The 22182-nt window shown below is 44.5% G+C and overlaps 1 protein-coding gene across 1 annotated transcript in view; it reads right to left on the bottom strand.

Moving 5' to 3' along the window:
• LOC310704211 (uncharacterized protein) overlaps positions 1 to 21296 on the bottom strand; it is a 253324-nt gene extending 232028 nt beyond the window's left edge. The window contains exon 1 of the transcript XR_014524631.1: positions 21220 to 21296. The gene's annotated coding sequence lies outside the window, so the exon portion shown is untranslated. The remainder of the gene's footprint in view (positions 1 to 21219) is intronic.
• Between the last annotated feature and the right edge of the window lie 886 nt (positions 21297 to 22182).

Below are 22182 nucleotides of genomic sequence, written 5' to 3'. Positions count from 1 at the left end.
CTCTTACAAATGAAAATAAATATCACGACAGATACTATAAAAGCACACATTTCCTTAAGTATCTTTGAACTTCTAATGCTGTTGATTTCTTGGGTTGGGGGCAGGCTTTCAAATAGAAAATGTCCCTCTTTCAACAAAAATAATGGCAAGAATAACATTTTAAACATCCAGTCATCCTGACAACCACCAGCACCATGAAAAAGGCTTCTGGAAATAATTGCATATTAAGTATAGGGCATATTTTAAAAACTTTTAGAAGTAAGCATTTCTCCCTCTCACTAACTTCTTCTTTTTTATCAGTCAAATAAATCTCTTCCATCCTCATTCAGTGCTATACAGTTGTCCCTTTTGCTTGAGACTTTTCTAAAGAGAAGACCTGCAAGCTATGAGGTTCCTCTGAGAATTCAGTATCTTCATGCATTTTCTCAGACGTTTTAGCTCCCTGTTAATCTCTTCTGTGATGCCTATAGCCTGTTAACCCATAGCTCTACCACCAGAAGTTTTGCAAATATGCCTTACCTTTGATAATGCTGCCCCATGCTGGTCTAAGAAAAGAACTGCTTTGGTACCCTCTTAGATATTATATATACTATAGTTAGCCTACCAGATTCCAAATTCTATTCTTTTGACGAGGTCTGACTTTCTCTCCAGACCTGCAGAAATGATAGAGCTCAGACAGAAGTTCTAGCTACTTCAGAACCAACAAAAACAACAAAATGCTAAACATCAAAGAACTAAACACATTCTAAAGGAGTAGCTCTGTTAGTCTCTTGCAGCAGAAACATCAGTTTTTCTGCACCTTAAATTATGGCAGGAGCTTTTGTGGATTACAGTCCATTTCATCAGACTATCGAAGTGTTAACCTGAACTGCAGGTACATATATGATTCTGGAGTGGGATTGAAAACAGTGAGGCCAGAAGAAAGTGAGATGCAGAAAAGACCTCTTTTTTTTTTCAGACGTTCCGTGAACATGTAGACTGGGAAGGGTTTGGGAATCAGGACTGAGAATTCTGTTTCTGCTCCTAGTATCTGTACAGAACCTCTTCCTACACAATTTGTAAGCATGCCGATTCTGTAGAGACAATGGAATCAACAGTTAGAGCTTTGGATGCAAGGACAGAGACCCTTCACTGAACATCTGAAAAGTTCTCTACTTTTGGAGTATTTGAGTATCTAAAAGCTCTATGGAGATTAGCAAGATTTTTATGTTTGAAGAAATACCGAACAATATAGATCTAGTAACCACAAAACATTTTTATGTAAGGTTTGTCAGGCAGCTTTATGGATTTATGTGAGAAAACTCTCCCTGCTTCACAAAACCCATTGGAAGGGGCTGGGAAGGCTCCAACAGAGCGACTGCTGCAGACCACGTATTGGCAGCACATCTGCATTTTCAAGGATTTCCATTTGTTACTCTTGTTTTTATAGTTTTACAAACATAGGCAACACATACTATTTGGGCAGTATAAGTACACAGCCAAGTACAAATGACGTAGGTTACGATCCATATCTATTGTGTAGTTTCTTGAGAAACACTGCTGTATGGTATGTTTTCCCTCAAACCAACTGCCATTAAAATTGAAAACTGAAGCCACATTTCACTTGCAGTTAAGCTGAGGTGTGTACATTTGAGACAGCCATTGCACACCCACAGATGATCGTGCACGTGCACATGAATAGGAGGGGAGGTTGCGGGCACAGAGGAACCAAGCAGGCCATGCACACAGGGTGAAGACATCCCCTCGCCATCTCTGATGTGTTTGTGTACAGCAACGTGCCCTTGAAATGCAGCGGAGCAGAAATGAACTTGTTGAGTTCTAAGCCACTAATGTGAACCTATCCTTAGGATGTGTACATGAAAGTACATGCCATTTTGTATTTGTGTAACATACATTGGGTTGGGTTCTAAAATCCTAGGAGCAGAGATCCACTTGTGGAATGAGTACCCCTGGCACTGGCGGACAAACAGGGGTGCGGAGGGAGCGGACCACCCCCAGCACCACTATTCCGGTAGGGTGCTATTGCAGCGGGGGCCCCGGAGACGCGCCACGCCCCCAGAACACACACACACCCCCAGGATGCACACCGCCATCACTCTGTGGGTGGTGTGCCACACCCCCCCGGAGCACGTGTCACGCCCCCTGGGGGCGCCAGCCACACCCCCGCCTGCTTTCCGCCCCCGGTAGCGGAGCATGAAGCTTCACCACTAACCCCTGGTACCCAACTGAAAGAAGTAGGGAGATAATTCAAGGTGCTGGTTTTAATGTTTAAAACTTAAATTGGCCTGGTTCCAGGTTTCCTTAGGAATGCCTCCCCAGTTCATATGCCCCTTCCAAAAGTAGACCTTTCTGCCAGTGCAGCCCAAGCCTTGTCACTGCCCCTCTTCCTTTTTCTTCCCTTCCTGGTTCGTGACCACAACATCTCTCCAGGCAGGCTATGGCTGAGGTTCTGCTCCACCCGCAAACCACTCCTGGTTTACAGCTATATTGTGGAATTCTATCTCAAGAGAGATCTGCCAATTGGCACCTAATGAAAACCCTCCCTTTCCACCCATTTCTCCACAATCTTGTAATCTGATGGGGTGTTTTTTAGAATGCTGCCGCTATCTTTTACGAACTGCACTTTGTAGATTTTCATCTGAATTTTATTGTTCTGTTTTACTTTTGTTGTTGTAAGCTGCTTTGGGGGCTTTTTTGGCAGAAAATCAGAACATACATTGAAATATAGAGAGAATATATACAGTAGAGAGAGAGAGAATATATAGAGAGAAAGAGAGTGATACAAGTATGCTCCTATTTACTTTTCTTTGCATTCAGATTCACTACTTGGTTTCAACGTATTGGGCACGGCTGGAAGTGAATAAAAAAGGCAAGAGCCCTGGGAGTTGGGAACCAGACAAAACACACAATATAGTTCTTTTGTAAGCCTTGTAGACAAAAGAAATCTTGGCTCATGGTCAGACGACAACTTATCCCAGAGCTAATTGGAAGCAAGGGATCCGTCTGATGTTCTAAACATATCTCTATTAAAGGTCTGCTTCCCTAATGGGGCCCAGCTGTCAAACCTTCCAAACCAGGACTCACAGCTCCTACAAGGCAACCCTGAGGAACAGGCCAGGTGTTTCTTTCCCACCATGGGCTGCCTCACCACAATTCCCCAAGGAATGCAAAACAAAATGAAAAAGCCGACACTTCTACTTCCTTCATTTCAATTCTGATAATATAATATGACATAGTCTTTGTTCTGGCATGCAGTCAAAAATTAGTAGCAGAGAAGAGAAAACTCCAAAATAGTTCTTCCATGTGTGCTTTATCCCCCATAAAAAAACAACAACTTTATAGCGTTATCTGATTTCATGACGTCTCCCTCACTTCACCTGCTGATGTTTTTTATGATAAAGGCCGGTCGATAAATACTTTCGAAGGCAGAAGCTGAGAGATGAAAGAAACGAAAGCAGTTGACGTTTTCCTGGCTGTAGGCATCCGTTTTCCACATCTCAAATAAATGCGGAAATGAGCTTTCTCCAACTACCGGTATGTTAGTAATTGACTATACTTGCAATGCAGTCTAAAAATCCTATTAAAATTCTAATTTTAATCATTTCTGTTTAAAGCTGTATGCATACTATGCAGAGTAAGCCACACTGAACCACAGCAAGGCTTACTCCTGAATAAACTTTCATAATGTTGAACTGCCAGTTCATTATAAAATCCAACATCTGGATTGTTTATAATGGATAGAGTAGAAATTCATATACCACAGTCTTTTTGTGGTCATAATTCGTCATCATCATAATTTGTACCACACCTATTACGAAACTAGACACCATACAAAAAATTAAAAAGACATGGCTCTGCCCACAGGCTTACAATCTGATAAGACATAACACGAGTGGAAGGGAAATTGGAGGAAATGCAAGAGCAGTTGTGAAGGAAAGATAAGAGGGGTGGATAAGAGAGGTCTTTTGAAGAGAGAAAAGGAGACAGTTGTACTGGTGGTGGAAGGTCATTGCAAGCATACCAGAAGGGGAAGCACATGGAACATTCAGTGAACAACGAGGTTGTAAAAAGCAAGGAAGAGAGATGGCAATGGCTGAGCGAAATGGTAATACTATGTGGAAAGTGGAAGTAGAGGTTCCTACACTTCAGCACATGAGAACATTCAGTCAAAATCAAAATGATCACGAAAAGCTCTCTTAGAGATAAGGAGCTGGTGCAGCTCTGTATTTCTTTCTCCTCTTTGTAATGGTAATCTCTATCTAGTATAGCACAATGTGTCCTGTGACATCATTGCATGGTGCATTTGCCTACCCTCATTGATAACTGATGAGTTGGAAACACAAACCATGTGTAAGCAACTGGAATCCCTGGAATCTCGCACTGCTCAGAGATTGGTGTGACCCACAACATTACTATGAGGTTTGTTTCCCTTCATTAAGGCTTGCCAACACTCCTATAAAAGAGATGCCATCTCCAACTTCCCAAAACTCACTTGGGACCTTTTGTAATGGATGGTAGCATTTCTAAATGTGATGCTTAGAATCATAGAATAGAATCATAGAATCATAGAGTTGGAATAGACCACAAGGGCCATTGAGTCCAACCCCCTGTCAAGCAGGAAACACCATCAGAGCACTCCTGACATATGGTTGCCAAGCCTCTGCTTAAAGACCTCCAAAGTAGGAGACTCCACCACACTCCTTGGCAGCAAATTCCACTGTTGAACAGCTCTTACTGTCAGGAAGTTCTTCCTAATGTTTAGGTGGAATCTTCTTTCTTGTAGTTTGGATCCATTGCTCCGTGTCCACTTCTCTGGAGCAGCAGAAAACAACCTTTCTCCCTCCTCTATATGACATCCTTTTATATATTTGAACATGGCTATCATATCACCCCTTAACCTCCTCTTCTCCAGGCTAAACATGCCCAGCTCCCTTAGCCGTTCCTCATAAGGCATCGTTTCCAGGCCTTTGACCATTTTGGTTGCCCTCCTCTGGACACGTTCCAGTTTGTCAGTGTCCTTCTTGAACTGTGGTGCCCAGAACTAGACACAGTACTCCAGGTGAGGTCTGACCAGAGCAGAATACAGTGGCACTATTACTTCCCTTGATCTAGATGCTATACTCCTATTGATGCAGCCAAGAATTGCATTGGCTTTTTTAGCTGCCGCGTCACACTGTTGGCTCATATCAAGTTTGTGGTCAACCAAGACTCCTAGATCCTTTTCACATGTACTGCTCTCAAGCCAGGTGTCACCCATCTTGTATTTGTGCCCCTCATTTTGTTTGCCCAAGTGCAATACTTTACATTTCTCCCTGTTAAAGTTTATCTTGTTTGTTTTGGCCCAGTTCTCTAATCTGTCAAGGTCGTTTTGAAGTGTGATCCTGTCCTCTGGGGTGTTAGCCACCCCTCCCAGTTTGGTGTCATCTGCAAATTTGATCAGGATGCCCTTGAGTCCATCATCCAAGTCGTTGATAAAGATGTTGAATAAGACCGGGCCCAAGACAGAACCCTGTGGCACCCCACTAGTCACTCTTCTCCAGGATGAAGAGGAACCATTGATGAGCACCCTTTGGGTTCGGTCAGTCAGCCAGTTACAAATCCACTGAGTGGTAGCATAGTCAAGACCGCATTTTACCAGCTTCTTTACAAGAATATCATGGGGCACCTTGTCGAATGCCTTGCTGAAATCAAGGTAGGCTACATCCACTGCGTTCCCTTCATCTACCAGGCTTGTAATTCTGTCAAAAAACGGCTTGTTTACCATGCTCTTGTTAATGATTTGTAATAACTGCAAACTTGAAACTTAGGCTTACATTGGTTGTTTTATCTACCATTTTGACAAGTTGTTTGTGTTCCCAGTATGCATTTTTACAATTCTCTAGCCAAATTTTGTATAATACAGTTGTACCTCAGAAGTTAGTTGAAAACCTTGCGAGTCGAACATTTTGGCTCCTGAATGCCACAAACCTAGAAGTGAGTGTTCCAATTTGTGGACATTCTTTGCAACCCCAATGTCCAACGTGGTTTCTGTGGCTTCCGATTGGCTGCAGGAGCTTCCTGCAGCCAATCAGAAGCCATGTCTTGGTTTCTAAACATTCACATGGTTCTCATCTACATATGTAGGTCCTGGTGGACACTTGCTATACGTGGATATTAGGCACACTGAGGTGGTAGGGTCAACAGGCATGATCATGACCCACCCATGCATGGATCCATCAGATGTCTCTATACTGCAGGAATCCAGATGTTGCAGGACTCCATCAGCTTCCATCAGCTCCAGATAGCATGGTCAACAGACAGGGATAGTGTCTCTGTTAAAAGTCTGCTTCCCTAATGAGACCCAGCTGTATGAAAGGCCACAGGGGGAAAGTAGGAGTCCATTGAGATTTGGAAGTCCATAATTCCACTTGCAGTCTGTTGGGACCAAGCCTGGAGGCAGATAGAACAACCTCAGAAGAGCTTCTCCAAGATTTTTACATGTTTTTCTTAACTCATTTCTTACATTTAGTCATCTTGATAGATGTCTATTTTGTTTGTAGCTTTGCCCTTAAGTTCATATATTTCTCTCTGTGTGTCTTTTTCTAAAAAAAAATAATATACCGTATTTTTCGCCCCATAAGACGCACCGGCCCATAAGACGCACCTAGATTTTTGGGGGGGAAATAAAGGAAAAAAATTTTATTTCCCCCCCAGGTGCGCTGCGCTACACCAGGAGCTTGGGGCATGCGGAGCTCAGCGTGCCCCAAGCTTCTGCGTGCAGGCAAGGTCTCCGCTAGCGTGGGAGAGCCGGGCGCCTCTCCCAGGGCTAGCGGACTCCTGCGCTAATCCAGAAGCTTGGGGCAAGCTGAGGTCAGCGCGCCCCAAGCTTCTGCGTGCCGGCAAGCAGTCCGCTAGCCCTGGGAGAGCCGCGGGGCTCTCCCAGGGCTAGCGGATCGCTGCGCTATACCAGGAGCTTGGGGCGTGCTGAGCTCAGTGCGCCCCAAGCTTCTAGGTGCGCGCAAGCAGTCCGCTGCCGCCCCAAGCCTGGCGCACCCGGCAGGAGGTCCCACCGGGTGCGCCAGGCTTGGGGCGGCAGCGGACTGCTTGCGCGCACCTAGAAGCTAGCAGTCCGCTGCCGCCCCAAGCCTGGCGCACCCGGTGGGACCTCCTGCGGGTGCGCCAGGCTTGGGGCGGCAGCGGACTGCTAGCTTCTAGGTGCGCGCAAGCAGTCCGCTGCCGCCCCAAGCCTCGCGCACCCCCTGCCGGGTGCGCCAGGCTTGGGGCGGCAGCGGACTGCTTGCGCGCACCTAGAAGCTAGCAGTCCGCTGCCGCCCCAAGCCTGGCGCACCCGGTGGGACCTCCTGCGGGTGCGCCAGGCTTGGGGTGGCAGCGGACTGCTAGCTTCTAGGTGCGCGCAAGCAGTCCGCTGCCGCCCCAAGCCTCGCGCACCCCCTGCCGGGTGCGCCAGGCTTGGGGCGGCATCGGACTGCTTGCGCGCACCTAGAAGCTAGCAGTCCGCTGCCGCCCCAAGCCTGGCGCACCCGGTGGGACCTCCTGCGGGTGCGCGAGGCTTGGGGCGGCAGCGGACTGCTAGCTTCTAGGTGCGCGCAAGCAGTCCGCTGCCGCCCCAAGCCTCGCGCACCCCCTGCCGGGTGCGCCAGGCTTGGGGCGGCAGCGGACTGCTTGCGCGCACCTAGAAGCTAGCAGTCCGCTGCCGCCCCAAGCCTGGCGCACCCGGTGGGACCTCCTGCGGGTGCGCCAGGCTTGGGGTGGCAGCGGACTGCTAGCTTCTAGGTGCGCGCAAGCAGTCCGCTGCCGCCCCAAGCCTCGTGCACCCCCTGCCGGGTGCGCCAGGCTTGGGGCGGCAGCGGACTGCTTGCGCGCACCTAGAAGCTAGCAGTCCGCTGCCGCCCCAAGCCTGGCGCACCCGGTGGGACCTCCTGCGGGTGCGCCAGGCTTGGGGCGGCAGCGGACTGCTAGCTTCTAGGTGCGCGCAAGCAGTCCGCTGCCGCCCCAAGCCTCGCGCACCCCCTGCCGGGTGCGCCAGGCTTGGGGCGGCAGCGGACTGCTTGCGCGCACCTAGAAGCTAGCAGTCCGCTGCCGCCCCAAGCCTGGCGCACCCGGTGGGACCTCCTGCCGGGTGCGCCAGGCTTGGGGCGGCAGCGGACTGCTAGCTTCTAGGTGCGCGCAAGCAGTCCGCTGCCGCCCCAAGCCTGGCGCACCCGGTGGGACCTCCTGCCGGGTGCGCCAGGCATGGGGCGGCAGCGGACTGCTTGCGCGCACCTAGAAGCTAGAAGTCCGCTGCCGCCCCAAGCCTCGCGCACCCGGTGGGACCTCCTGCCGGGTGCGCGAGGCTTGCAGACACTCGCCCGAAGCAGGGGGAGCCCTCCCGAGGGCTCCCCGTGCTTCGGGCGACAGGCTGCCGCCCCAAGCCTCGCGCACCCGGTGGGACCTCCTGCCGAGGGCGCGAGGCTTGCAGGCATTCGCCCCATAAGACGCACCCCCGATTTCCTCTTCATTTTTGGAGAGGAAAAAGTGCGTCTTATGGGGCGAAAAATACGGTAGGCACTTACCGCATTGCATCTCTTTCTCTTTAATTGAACAATTAGCCAATTGAATGGAACATAGTAATTTTAGAACGTTTCCTGTAATTATGCTGATATATATGAAATTCAAAGAAGGGATTAAGATTTAACAGGAAAGTGTTTAGCTAGTCATTAATAAAGAAAAAAAAACCTGAGCCTGCCAACACTCAAATTGTCGGATTGAATTAAATCAAACACGGCTGCTCTGCCTCAGTGGAGCAAATCTGTCAGCTCTGCTAGTTTTTATACTAAACCACTGATTATTAATGCTCATCTACCACTTTCTCTCTTTTCTCATTTTTCTAGACTTCTCTTCTTTCAGTTATTTTGCTGTAGGATTGCTCTAAAATGCTGCAACACCCATTTAAACAGCAATTTGTATCTCATTAATGGCAAGACTTAAAACTACGAGAATGAGAGATAAGCAAATAATATCCCTCACAAAATCAATATCCTCTTTTGTTATGGGTCCCTTCTGTTTACAGCCCATGCTTTCCTTTTGCAAGAGATAAACAGATTTGATTTATTTCTGTTTCGACTTTTTAAAATTCAGCTTCTTTACACAATTGACATTAGCTCTGTGTGTCAAGAGACACAAATTTTACACTCGTCAAAAAATGTAAAGCAACTTCACATTTAGATGAGCTTTGCAGTTGGTTCACAAAGTTCCTTGTTTTCTCCACACAAGCAGCTTCAACTATACTTGGGTACACAGTCATGTGGACAAAAAAGGCATGTGACCTCAGCAGTGGCCTCCTCCCTGTGGAATGCCCTTCCATCAGATGTCAAGGAGATAAAAAACTACACAGCTTTTAGAAGACATCTGAAGGGAGCCCTGTATCAGGAATGTGTAATGTTGGATTATGTTTTTATATGTGTTGCAAGATGCCCAGAGTGGCTGGGGCAACACAACGAGATGGGTGGGCTATAATTGAAATTATTATTATTATTATTATTATTATTATTATTATTATTATTATTATCTTCATCAATGTGGCTGACAGCAACTCCCTTGATTACAACAGCTGGAAGAATTGCCATTCAGATCAAGAGAACTGATGCCAGCCATACTCATGATCTTTGCTTCATGTAAATCTTTGTCTACACCAATATGTACCTGAAGAAGGTCCCAACAGCTTGTGAGTGTTGCAATTGAAATTTTGCCAAAAAGTAAAATTCAAAGCAAATTTGCAGTTTCATCTTGGGGGATTTGTGGGGGAGCTAAAAGGGTTTTGATAAGACAAGCTAAATTTATCAACCCAGGCAGATTCCTCACATTTATAAGCTGTTGATATATTTCACAGAAAGATAAATGAGCACAAATGGGGCATCCATGTTCACAAGAACTTTCTGCAAGTGTACCCCACCCTCAAAAATGAATTTATGCCACTGCCTAGGGCCCCATAGCTGGCCAATGGATTTCTGCCTTAGTAGACTTTTTCAGAACCCTGTAGCTTTGTGTTTTATGAGCCAACTCTAAGAAACATACAGTACAAAACAGAGCATGTCACCTAATGGTGCCTTTACAGTGGTGCCCCGCAAGACGAATGCCTCGCAAGACGAAAAACTCACTAGACGAAAGGGTTTTGCGGTTTTTGAGCTGCTTCGCAAGACGAATTTCCCTATGGGCTTGCTTCGCAAGACGAAAACGTCTTGCGTTTTTTGCAAGTTTGTTTCCTTTTTCTTAACACTGTTAATACAGTTGCGACTTGACTTCGAGGAGCAACTCATAGAATGCGGTGTGGTAGCCTTTTTTGAGGTTTTTGGTGATTTTTGAAGCTTTTCCAAAACTTTTCCGACACCATGCTTTGCAAGACGAAAAATTCGCTAGATGAAAAAACTTGCAGAACGAATTAATTTCGTCTTGCGAGGCACCACTGTATGCTTCAGTGTAGTCAAAGATGTTACTGACATGAATTATTGGCCAGAACAATTGTCTATCTTCACCATTTCTGCAATATAAAACCACAATTTAAGCTCCAATCTTGCTGCTTTTGACTGAACAGCAAAAATGATTTCCTTTCTTAGAAGATTGTTATCCACAATGCCATGGGCATCCAAATCCATCTATAGAATCAAAACGAAGATAGCTTGTAAATATAAGCCAACATATTTTCCTCACTGCATAACTTGATCCTCATTGTAATTCAGACACATTTCTGCTTTAGTGGAAAATGCTTTGAACTAAGAGTGAATAATTCTGTCCAAAGACTTTAAGATAATTTATCATCCAGTTTTTGGCAACCATGAAATGTTAATAATAGAAATATGTTAGATGCTTGATTGGGGATGAATATAGCTTAATGCTGATGCAAATATGGTTTCCAACAGTTATAAGAAATGAAAAACATTGCCTCACTATGGGGCAAATTTATTAAAGCATTTCTGTACCATTTCTTGGCTCTAAGATAGGTGATTTACAGTACAATGGCAGTGCCACTGACAGCGCTTACCTGACCTCCCGTCACCAGTGGCATATGAGGAGGTGCAATACACTTGGTTTGGACACACTGGGGAAACCAATCTGACACCAACTTGCCCATCTCCTTCCTGGTAGGATGCACCAATATTAGTGACATGAGGTCCGGTAAGTGCCAGAACCCCACCTGGCACCCATATAAGGAACAGCTTCTGCCTGAGAGACATTGCTGCAGGGAGAAACTGTGCTGGACCATCTAAGGGCAATGGCTTTGTGTGTTTTTACCTGTCCTGCTCCGCCTGCCCTGCCCCCAGGACCTTATTACCCATTAAACTCTTTATGCTGAGCACCACAACACTGATTTTAGGAAATAATGCACTCTGCCTTCTCTCCAGAGAGCAAGAAGAGGGTTTTATCTCTCAATTTCAGCACTGAGCACCATAGGTTTATGTGAGGACTTGCATAATATCCCGTATTGTTTTGTGGGCAATCTGAACAAAATATAGAATGCTTCATATAGATGCCCATGGGTAAGTAATCAGCCAAATTTCATTAGGTGCAAGCAGGCGTGTACTAGGCACTTTTAAAGCTTGTGGGGGGTGTAGAATAACTAAAAGGGATTTGCTTCCCTCACTGTGTTTTTAAGGAAATAATTTTTGTTTGAAAGTAATGTACATAGCAGAGGCAAAAGTTCAGAGGGATGGGTGCAGAGGCTAAGAAACTATTATGAAAGAAGGGCAGGGCAGCTGCAGGCTTGCCTTCTGCCCAGTTGGCACCAAATGTTGCAGAAACTAAGTGCAAAGGTGATTTGACAGTGAGGATTTTGTGGGCATCTGGCGGAGGGAGGATGACTTGAATATTCAGCATTTTCTGCATCTGGCAGAGGGAGGGTGACTTGAATATCCAGCATTTTCCAAGCAAGCACCACTAGAAGAACTAGGAAAACACATAAAACAAACAAGAGCAAGGTTATATGTTGTTTCTGCATCCCTCCTCCAAGGCACTGCAGTTAGACAGCCCAGGTAAAATCATTGTCTCTGTTTAGTAGCTAGACCTATCAGTCACAAAAGAGTTCTCTCCTCTCCTCTCCCCACCCTAGCATGTCCCCTGTGTTATGTACTGAAGTTCTCACCCTGGGCCAGCAGGGGGATACTGTAGATAGTTTTCACTCAGATCCACATATGCAAATAAGGGATTGAAAGTGACGTTCAGTGATTGGATAGTTACAGAAAGTTGTTACAGTTGCATTGTAGTGGAGCTCTATATAAGCAGGTTGGCAGAACAGTTCAGTTCAGTTCTGTTCTGGCCTGTGAATAAACAAGAGCTGCTTGAAGAATCGCTGTGTCGTCTGATACGTTTACCCACAACTTAACACCTTGCATGGGAAGCTTGGGGAGAAATGTTTCACTGTTGGCAGACATGCTGTCTGCACTGCCCCAAATTGCTTCAGAGGTCCCTGCTTCAATTCAGGGTGCATTGGAAAGATGTCACTTCATTTCAGATGAACTCTGAATCTTTCCCATGTGGCCTACATCAGCTCAGGATTCAGGATTTGTCCAAATCAAATGTCCTTAATATCTGCTCAGATGTAACTACCATTTACTATACCCAGGTTTAGGGCTGCTACCTTTGGTCTCCAACACATTGGAGACAACCTACACAAACACGAGTCACAACTCTGCTCTAAAGCTGAAAATCCTGGTCTTAAAAGAAACACTGTGCTGGCTTTCCTAAACTGCATGCAGTCCTAAATGTTTTCATTTTCCAAGATGTTCTAAAACTATGTGCCCATGCAGGGGACACCACAGCAGTCCAATGCAACAAACTCCTCCCTGCAAAACCCAAAAACCTTATAAGGTACTAAACTGTTCCTTTTCTGACATCTGGCTGATACCACTACAAACAAATGATGGATTTGGATAGGCCTCTGCAAGCTGGCATAGTCAAGCCTCTATTTTTCTCAATCAGGAAGAAATGTTTTGCATCAGATATACGACGTGTGTTGACATCACCAGCCTACATGCATTTAAACAATACTTAATTTATATACAGGAGTTTCAGGTCCAGAAATTTACAAGCTGCATTTTTGCCACCCGAGTCACTGTTGGTTTTGGCACAACTTTCAAGTTCTGCGGAACCCGTGGCTTCTTGTAACTTGTCCACACAAGTACTAGCAGTTACCTTTCTTGGAATGGCAATGTTAGACTTTTCCCAAGTTTCCATACTCTCAAGGTTTTTCTCCTAGCTATAAGAGCACTGGTGGTATAAAGGCAAACATAAAATTCTGCACACAAAGAAAACTCTTCATTCCTGTTTAATGCAGTAAAGATGAGAGGTTTGGAGGGAGTAAAAAGCAAAAGCACAGAAGGGGTTGAAGGTTAGGTGGGGAGGGAGCTTTGGGGGTGAAACACAAAGTGGGCAAAAGTTTTCAGAATTTCCTATAGAGAGTTTGGTGCTTTGAGACTATTTAAATATGCATTGATATTTAGACTTTACCTAGGAGAGTGAGCTAAGCAGATGTTTTGGCCTTGGAACTAAGAGGCCTTGCATTATTCTCAGCTGAATGCTACCTTTCAGAAAGTTGCTGGGCAATGTTCCTAGGGGGTCATCATTTCTTTATTTGTCTAAGACAGGATGGGGAATCTGAGGCCTTCCAGATGCTGTTGTACTCCAGCTCCCATCAGCCCCAGCCAGAATGGGCAATGGTTAAGGATGATGGGTGTTGTAGTCCAATTGGATCTGGAGAGCCACCAGTTTCCAACTTCTGCTCTAACATAAGAATCTGAGCTGGAAAGGACATGAGCTACCTGGCTATCTAGGGCTAAAGCAAACATTGTATTTTGGCTCTCGGCAGTTCTGAACTTGCTTTTTGTTTCAAGAGAAACATTTCCTCCATTTTATTGTGCACAATGCCAACTTGGACATTTGCAGGTTGCATCATATGAAACTCTAGAACCTGACACAATTCACCATAACCCAACAACATACATCGGCTGACATTTAAAGCAGTACAGTCTTTTCTTTTTTAATTCTTTCTTCAAGTTATAGAAGGAGATGGCCACAGTCCAGGAAAATAGTGTATAATACTTCAGTCTGAAACTCATAATAATTTTATAAACGCTTGTGCCAATTGATCCTGTGTAATTTTAATGAACTCATTTAGAGGATGTAAATTCATTACAGTAACTGTTAAGAGGGGAGAAGGGGCTTTCAGTGTGCTTAACGCAATCTCCCTGTAGTATTAAATGTTCCTCTTTTAGCCTTTTAGACTCCATTATGTTCTTTCAATACTCCATGACCAGGGTTTTTCAGGCACCATAAATTCAGTTGCTGAGCCTTCAAAAGGACCAGGCTTGCAGTTTTTCCAGCGCTTCTGGACCAAACTCCAAGGGACAGCTCTGGCCCAGAGTGCTGTTTTTGCCAGCTGAACCTGCCACAGAAACTACAGATCTGCTTCTGTGTTCTGCTCACTACTGCATTGACTACTGTGATATAGTGTAAGCAGGGCTACCCTTGAAAGTAGTCCAGAAACTGCAACTACTCCAGAAGAAGAGGGCAGCCAAGTTTTTATCTGAAGCTACTCATAGGGACTATATAGAACAGGCATAGGCAAATTCAGCCCTCCAGATGTTTTGGGACTACAACTCCCATCATCCCTGACCACTGGTCCTGTTAGCTAGGGATGATATAGAACCTATTAATTTTTTGTGAACTTCACTGCCCACCATTTTGTTCCAACTCAAGATGCTGGTTTTGATCTTTAATCATCTAAACACATTAGTTCCAAGAAATTGTATGGAGAGTTTTCTCCCATAGTCCTGTCTCTATGAGTTAAGATCAGCTGCTGAGATGTTGCTTCAGATGGCACCACCACTCTAGCTGCCTTTCATTGGAAACAGGAGAAATCCATGAGGTTTATGCCACTGCAATTTTCAGGTGGTTAGTTAAGAGTATGGCTGTTCTTAGTTATGTCCAGTGACTTCAGTGGATTCACTCTGCATATGGCTTAGTTGGGTCCATTGTTGGTATCTGTCTGTCTTGGGGAACAATGGAGGAATGCATTTTTGAGGGTGGGGTCAAGCTGTTGGATGGTTGCAGCTCCTGCTGTGACTGTAGAGACCAAGGCAGGAGAGGCCCTATGATTTTTTTTTCCTATTAAAAGCCAATTGGAAGAGTATATAGTTGGAAAGTGGGCTACACATTTACATGAAAATAAATAAACTCTGCACAAGACTTGCCCTATTGGATCAAACCTTTAACTGGAGAAGAGCATGTAAAAGAAGTTTCCTTCTCAAAGGTCTGAACCTGAACTAGCTTTCGGTGGTTGTGGCAAACTGGTACTGGAAGTCAGGAGTGATTACAGAACTCTATTCTTATTTTCAAGACTGCCTTTGATTTGTTTTTCTTTTCTTTTCTTTTAACTGCTGCCTACCCAAAGTTTCAGGAAAGGGTGAGACTAAAATCTAATAAATTGTCTAATTCCAGCACTCTGGCAATCTGTCTGAATGATCTTATCTTTACCTTTTCCTCTTGCCAAATGCAGATGCATTTTGGTAAGTGGCTGGAGATTTCTTGTGAAGTAATTATGTCACATATGCAGTAATTATAGCAATCACCAGCAGCTCAACAGTTTGCCTTTGCTGTCTTCCCAGAGTTAACTTTTTTTGAAAAGAGGCTCATAGGCAAGAACATATAAACTGAGCGACTGGAAACTCTGCAAGGGAGCCAAGATGTAAATCCTAAGGCAAATAAGTCATGCATGGAACTTCTTGGTTTTTAAATCTTTTTACTGTTTCTCTGCTGAACTTTCAATCTAATTAATAGCATGCTGCAAGTATTTCCTAATGAAGCTTGGCCATTTTCTCCTTCTGGCATAGGGAACAGAGACACCATCTGACGGAACAATGGCCACAAGCCGCCACAAGCCACATTGAACTGGGCAGGGCTTGTCCTTCAGGACTTCCTGATGGGGTGTATTCAAAGTTATTTCATAATTGTTTTATCATACTACCCAGCTTCAGCAACTTAGCATTAGTTTTTAGCCAAAAGACTTGGTGTCTACGTCTCACATGTGCTATTGGGGTGGGGGGAGAGATTAGCATCACTATGGGGGCAGGGAGAGAACCTCGTATTCTGTAATATTTTAGTGGCAGTGGAATTTTTATTTCAAATAGAGTTGAGTCCAGAAGAGCTGAAGGAGAAAGGCCAGTTTCCTGCATTCATGTACTATACCTGAGCAGTCTGCATGTCCATAGCTACTGGTGTGGTTGGGCACAACCATCCTCCTGGGATGCAATGCTTGAGCCCAGTAACCTATGTTCTTCTTTCTCCTTGGTCACCCTCCCTTCCCCCATCTCCCTTAATTCACACTTTACTGTCATAAACAGAAGCCTCTTCTCAGAATGAGAACTAGAGTTGATCTGAAGATTCTCAGAATAGAATATCCTGAGCAATTTTCTCTCTTGGGCTCCCCTGATCAGCTGGAATATTTCAGGAGCAGCGTGGAGAACATTTGGAAAATGGTGCCACCAATTTCACCACCCACAAGTGGAGTAAAGAATCTCAAACACAGCAGTGTATCAGTTCCAAAATTATTTTAATATTGTAGACGGGAGCAATGACTTTCGCCTCTGCTCCTTCCAACCCTCCTCTCAAAGCTCATTGTTTCCCTCATTCACCAGTATAAACTAACAACGTCGTTTCATTTAGTTTCAACTGAGCAGAATTTTTTTTTCCAGAAAAGAAGAGAAATGTATTATTAGCTTCTCTTCCAGCCTCCTCAACTGTGGGCAAATTCTGCCTTCATCCCACAAACACATTTGGTGAAATCCATCCTTTTCCAATTTCACAGCCTGCAAATACGGCAAAGGCTTTTTCAATGACCCCTTTTAAAAGTGGCAACCTCCATTTATCAGGTGGGCCATTGATATGATCCTAACCACCATCACATCCCAATTTCAGTTATTCTAAAGCAGAACGTTATTACCCTTCAATCCATATTTATGAATGAACAATGAAGTCCCCCCATCTCCATGTGTAAAAATCCCAGGACTTTTTGTTCCAAGAAACACATCCTTTTTAAATACATTCAGTGCCTGCAAATCATAGTGGCATATTGAATCCTAGTGGCATGTCTGTGCTCATGCAAGCTGCACAACATTTAGAACTGTTCATTGTTTATATATCACCTGCGTGTATTGATACTGGAACGCAGCGGCTTCCGTTGCAAGCCTTTTCTAGCAGGCATTCATGGGATACTTTCCAAAGGAATGTGTGTTTAATAAGGAAATATTTGTCTGGGGGGCAAAAAAGGAGGTTCTGAAAAAGAAATTGCAGAAGTCTGGGATCTGAATTAGTATCATCATAGGCAGTATGTTTTAATAGGTAGCATTGAGAGTGTGTTGTTAGTTCCATAACCCAACAGGCAGGGCATTTCCCCCCAAAAGGTGTTAACTTAACAACTTCAGGAAAATTTCCTGTCGAGATTACGTTACATTGACTTCCAGTTTCCACATTTCTCAGATGCTCATAAGACTTGGGCAACTGAAAATAATAAATTCCGTATTATTTTTGGACTCAGTGGGGTGAGCAGGTCAAGCTACCCAATGGTTTTCATATGACTAAACTTGGGAAATGCCTTTTAATAACTAGGTGCCCTTTTGAAAAGTTGCACGCCAGTGCTTCCCTTGGATTTGAACCAGCTATTGCTTGACTCAGAGTTGCCCATTGATAGCCATGCCAGAGGAAACCAAAATGTCACATCTGACACAGACTGTAGCTTGGTTAGCCCCCAAGAAGAACATGGAAGACAAAATGTGAATATGTTGTCTGTGCTACTTACAGAACTACAGCCACTGCTGCTGTATCATTTATTTTGCATGGGGGGGGATCTGTTGGGGAAAGTGCCAGGTTACAAACGTGTAACCATGATGGGGCAGTATACAACATATTATGTCACATACATATTTGCATCAGTGTGAATAAAATCTGTATTATTTTTCCATCACCAAAAATATGAGGTGGGGAGAATAAGAAGGATCACCTTGACTAATTTAGGTCCTTTACTTTAAATGGGTCTATTCTCAGTATTAGTTGGCTGAATACAACCCTATCTATGCACAAATCTATTTTTTAAATTCAGTGCTATTGCCTCTACTTTATTCTGTTATGACTGTAAATTTACATTTCCACAACATTTTTACGTGCATTCCATATACCCTGGTCAATTGTGTAGCACCATCTTTCTCCAGCTGTATAATACTATTTAATTTTCTCTTGGCACCAGAAAGCCCTTCTTTTAAAAAAAGAATACAAGCACACATGCACACAAAAACACCTGTATTCTTTTCATTCACACAAGCTTCTTCTGTAGTCAACCACTTATCACTTTTCTCCAAACCATTTCCTTTTCATAGTGTACCAGTGCCTTTCTCTGCTTCTCTGAGCAGCCACTTTGACATGTATGTTACAATTCTCGCACATGCATCCTACCTATCTTGGCACCCTACCCATTGATGTGGTGATATTTAATCATTTCTACAAAACATGAACAAAACATTAAAAGCAACTTCAGACACAACCTTGTCTGTGTGAGAGCCTTCAATACGTCTCTCATAAACCTAGGCTATGAGCTGTTCAATTTCCCCTTAACTAGCCTTGTATCTGGGGGTGGGAAGCAGTGAAGGAACATACATCAGGGATGATAACAAAAATAGGGTTTCCATATTCCGAAGAGCAAAAAAAAAAAAGGGGGACACTCGCCCCCTCTTTCCTTCCCTTCTCTTACCTTTGCTGTCTTCGGCTTCCTGCACACGAGAGGTTGCGAGGCTGAGTGGCCCCCGGAAACAGCACAAGACCTAGCGCAACCATATGGCATTCCCCTGCCCAACGCAGCTGCTTCATTCTACCTCTGAAGCGGAGCTATCCAAAATTTCAGGGGAGGGCCATTCAGTTGTTGGAAGGCAAGAGCACAGACCATTGTGTGTGCAACTAAAAGTTTAATTCTGTTAATGTGGCGAAGGGAGAGACAGGTGGCGGTGTTGCTCAGCAACTAAACAGAACGGCCTGGTGTTTGCTGAGGCAGCACGCGCCCTGATTGGTAGCACAGTTCTGAGGGAGTTTTCCTCTGTCGTTTGGTTAAATATCTCCTTGCTATATACAAGGCCTGAATTAGAAAATGCAAAATCTCTCTGTTTATTATACACTGTTTCGGCTCAGCTTTCTCAGTGAGTGTTATCAGGCTTTATTTTCTCTTCAGGGGATTTAAATTATTTTGCTAACATTGTTTCCAGTGCCTGACATGGGAGATTTGAGAGGAGAAAGGGAAGAAGGAGACAGTGTCGCTGCCTCTTCTTCAGGATGTGGGAGCCATGTTTATTTTGGAAGTAGGTCTGAAAAAGAAGGCCAGGCCCATCTCACCATATGCGGGAGAGAAATAGGTAAGTTGCACTGGATAAAAGACTGCAACTCTCATCCCTCCTTCTATCCCATCTCCTGACTTCCTGGACCTTCAGATTATTATTGATATCTGGAAATAACTGGCTGAACTATAAAAATACAATGCATTCCATAGATGGCAAATTATTTTGCGTGTCTGGTTGCTTGCTTGCTTTCCACCCCAGCTTTCTATTAAAATAACTAAGTCCTTGCAAACAAAAGAAACAACAGTTAAACAATAATAAAACAGCTGCTAAATGATGTAAATAAAACAATGTAAAGTTGAAAGGCAGCAGAAGTCTGCTGTAAAAAGTTAAGGGCAGCTGTGGCCTTTGATGAAGCTTGAAATGACTGACTCATTCCCCATTTATTAAGCCTGTTTTATTTTCTCTGTCATCCAAAGCACTAGGATTTGCATTGCTGAAATTTTAGCTTTGGACCTTTGTGAGATTTTTTTTTTTTTTACTGTGGCCTTATACTGAATCTTAAATTATCTGATGTTTTGACATAAGCCATTATCGGGTTGAATCAATCTCACTCCAAAGCACACATACATGAAACTAGGATCTGAACAACCATCACGATCCTCGTGTTATGGGCCAATGCTGTATGAAATTGGCCAGCCTGGCCCATGGAAATATGTCATTTTTATCATAGTTAAGTCAATAGATAGGACAGCAACGGGGGAAATAATTTTGCATGTTTCGCCTCACAGTTTCTGACACTGATGTTGCAATAATGTACACCAAGGATGGCCAACCTGTGGCCCTCCAAATGTTGCTGAACCACAATTCTCATCATCCCTGGTCAATGGCTATTCTGTCTGAGGCTGATAGGCAGTGGCGTTGCAATGGGGGAGCGGGGGGCGGTGCACCCCGGGTTCCATGTCTGCGGGGATAACAAGAAGTCACCCCGCGGGGGCTCACAGCGGCACGAGCAGCCATCGCAGCGCCGCAGCCGCATGTGGAGTATCCTCTATTCGTGGCTGCAGCCGTGAGCAGAGGATCCCGGTGCCAGCGGCAAACCGCTAAGTACAGTGCATGTGCGGCGTCGCACACATAGCGACGCCACAGATGTGCTGTATAGCGGTTTGCAGCCAGCACTGCTCCGGCGTCATGCAGACGGTGCCGGGATCCTCTGCTTGTGGCAGCAGCCGTGAATGGAGGATCCTCCGTTCTCGGCTGTAGGGACAACTTATGCACCTATGTGAGAAGAAGCCTCACCAAACTCAAATTCATTGTACTTCTGAAAACTCAATTTTTCTTGGCTTTCAGCAAAGCGCTGTACCAAATAAGATCATACTGGCTAAATAAACACTGTAATTGTAAATGCCCACATTAATTTTTATTTTTTTAAAAAATGAAGCTTTAAGATTTTTTTTTTTTAATTGCAGCTTTCTGCCCCTCTACACACAAGACCAACAGAAGAAAACAGAAAAGCCTTTGGGCTGACAGTGCATTATATCCAGATGACTTTGTCTAGAATACAAATTATTTTATTCCAGTCTACATAAAGGCTTTCCACATCGAAAGAAAGAAAGAAAGAAAGAAAGAAAGAAAGAAAGAAAGAAAGAAAGAAAGAAATTAGTGCTGGCAAGTTGAATTAGAATGTGATAATAAAAGTAATAGATTGAAAAACAACCTTATAATTTAAATATTTCCATCCCTGTCATTTCCCAAGTAACTGTTTATATTCTTCACCTACTGTATATATTGATTTCCCTTTTCCCATTGCACCACTACACATTTGGCAAGTCGGATTGTGCGCATGGCAAAGAAATCATAGCAAGTCGCATCCTACCTTACAGGATCAGAGGGCAATGAGTCTCTGTGCTTCATGGTATTCTGGGACCCCCACTCCTGTCTGGCATATCTGCGCAATAGATGTAAAATACTGTCAGTCAATAAAATTGTGGGGGCGTACAGCGTAGACTCCGCGGTATAACGTTGCCCACTTAGCACACTGAGTGGCACTGGTACGTCTAACATTAGTAAATAAATCTGACTCTGATGTGAGCTAACCTGATTCTGATTTCTGATGTTCAGTCAGAGTACAACTATACAGTACTCAAGATTATCTTGTTTGCGGTGCAGTAGCTAGTAGCAGCTGGCAGAGCAGTGCAGCGGGGTGGCATTACCCACTGGCTTCCCAATGCTGCCAGTTACTGATAAAGGGAGGGCCAAGACAGTGGGGCAATTGCTGCAGTGTGCCTACAGTGTCTGGAGAATACTATTGGCTCTGTTGCTGCTCCTATGTCATGCTGAGGTCCTCCTCTCAGTGACCAGCAGGGACATGCTGTGTTGGGAAGACAGGTGAGCAACACTACCTCACCTGTATCACCCCTCTGGTCACTATTGAGAGTCTACACAGTAAATCAGATACTGCATGGCAAATAGATTAAGCGTGCAACGATTAAAAGCAAAGGGAGGAATTCATTGTAGAGCTATGGCAATCGTTCCATCAGCACAAGGTTTTCAGCTTGCCTAAGGGAATGATTCCCCCTCTCCTCCCAACTTGTCTCTGTTCTAGGGGGTTATGCAGAACCACCACTACCCCAAATCAAGTTTAGAGCACATGGGAACACACGGGGGGGTAGAAAGGGGGAAATGTCTTTTTTCACTACTCAAAGTCCTTGTGTGGGCTTCTGCTAGCAAGACTAGACAGTTGGATCCTGCCCCATGTGCTGGGCGGGAAATGTGAAGAGTTCTGAAAACCAACAGGGGGGAAAAGAAGATTCTTTCTCATGGAAATAGAAAACAAAAT

Source organism: Podarcis liolepis, assembly GCF_965112155.1.
Source record: "Podarcis liolepis genome assembly, chromosome: 3".
NCBI classification, from domain to species: domain Eukaryota; kingdom Metazoa; phylum Chordata; class Lepidosauria; order Squamata; family Lacertidae; genus Podarcis; species Podarcis liolepis.
This window is presented reverse-complemented; position numbering and strand designations above follow the sequence as displayed.